At 43.7% G+C, this 1,747-nt stretch overlaps 1 protein-coding gene and 1 pseudogene across 1 annotated transcript in view; one reads left to right on the top strand and one right to left on the bottom strand.

The window, feature by feature from the left end:
* The window catches only part of DST (dystonin), a 614,637-nt gene that overhangs the window by 320,562 nt on the left and 292,328 nt on the right, over positions 1-1,747 (bottom strand). The gene's annotated exons all lie outside the window — the stretch shown is intronic.
* Positions 370-1,352, top strand: LOC122150436 (annotated as a pseudogene).

Below are 1,747 nucleotides of genomic sequence, written 5' to 3'. Positions count from 1 at the left end.
CACTAGCCACTCCTCGGAAGGAAGGTTGGGCAATCCTACTTCCGTAGTGATACTGCCTCGGAAACCCAAGGAGGGGTCACTATGAGTCAGGTCTGACTCGACGGCACATAACAACAACAACAACAACAACTGCCTCGGAAACCCAAGGAGGGGTCGCTATGAGTCGGGTCCGACTAGATGGCACATAACAACAACAACAACATTAGTATTAGTATTAGTATTTTAAAAACCAGCCCAGAATCTTTCCCTAGGTACTGGGTATATGCTGTTAGGAGCATAATAATCATGACTTTCCTAAATCACAGGGACTAATTAGTAAATAGTTTGTACTAGAAGCCACCTAACGCCGGGAGAGTAGAGATAGTCACCATGAAGTTCAACCCCTTCGTGACTGTGATATTTGGAGCTGTATGTCAACTTGGCTGGACCCACAATTCTGTGTAGTTTAAGCTGTTGTGATGTGGTTATTCCCATGATGGGATCAGATGATTATGTACTAAGCAAGCAATCTGCTGAAAGGGAGTTTCCCTAAGGGTGTGGCCTGCTTCCAGTATATCTATGGACATTCTGGGAAAAGAGACATTCTTCTGTGGATCAGGATTCTGTTGTGCTGCCAACAACTGTCCGTGAGTGAACAATCCACCATTCGGCCTGGAGATCTTGGATTCGTCATTCACTGGAGTCCAGAGCCGGTGTACTGCCTGCCAGCTTGAGCTCCTCAGCCCCTGCGGCTGCAAGAGTTGGGAAAAGCCTCCAGCTTGACGTATGATCCAGGAACTTTGGATCTGTCAGCTTCTGTAAGTGTGTGAGCCAATTTCCTAAGATAAATTTTTCTCCCTCTCTCTCTCTCTCTATATATATATATATATATATATATATATATATATATAAGCTTTACTGGTTTTGTTTCTCTAGAGGATCCAGACTAACACAGTGACCTCGGACCACACAAGAACTGCAAAGGACACTTCAATGCACCCTCCCACGTGCACAGGAAAATCATGTTGTCCCCACTCTCCAAGGAGCTGCAGCAGAAGTATAATGTCTGCTCCGTGCCCATCTGCAAGGACAACCAGGTCCAGGTGGTTCGAGGACACTACAAAGGTCAGCAAATTGACAAAGGTAGTCCAGGTGTACAGAAAGAAGTATGTCATCTACATTGAGAGGGTGCAGCACGAGAACGCTAATGGTTCCACTGTTCATGTGGGCATTCACCCACAAAAGGTAGTTATCATCAAGCTAAAATTGTTCAAAAATCAGAAAAAATTCTTGAACGCAAAGCCAAATCTCGCCAAGTTGGAAAAGAAAAAGGAAAATGTAAGGAAGAACTTATTGAGAAAATGCAGGAATGAATATAACCTGTTGTGGAACCACAGTTTAACCATAGATTTCCAGCCTGGTGTGTGTTTTTGGGAATTGTTCAAGGTATCTCTGGAACATTTCATTTCCCTCTTGTTTTGTTATTGTAAGTGGCTCTGTAAATCTACCTTGCAATTCTGATTAATAATTTTATAAATAAAAATTGGAAATGTTTCCTAATGGCAAAAAAAAAAAAAAAAGTTTGTACTATAAGGTTGTTGTTGTTGTTGTTGTTGTTATGTGCCGTCGAGTCGGCCCCGACTCATAGCGACCCCTCCTTGGGTTTCCGAGGAAGTATCACTACGGAAGTAGGATTGCCCAACCTTCCTTCCGAGGAGTGGCTGGTGGGTTTGAACCGCCAGCCGTCTGGTTAGCAGGCAAGTGTCTT

Source organism: Orycteropus afer, unplaced genomic scaffold (genome assembly GCF_000298275.1).
Source record: "Orycteropus afer afer isolate SDZICR_OR568_19922 unplaced genomic scaffold, OryAfe1.0 scaffold00140, whole genome shotgun sequence".
Classification (NCBI taxonomy): Eukaryota; Metazoa; Chordata; class Mammalia; order Tubulidentata; family Orycteropodidae; genus Orycteropus; species Orycteropus afer.
The sequence above is the reverse complement of the archived record's forward strand: the minus strand, read 5'-3'. Positions and strand labels throughout refer to the sequence as shown.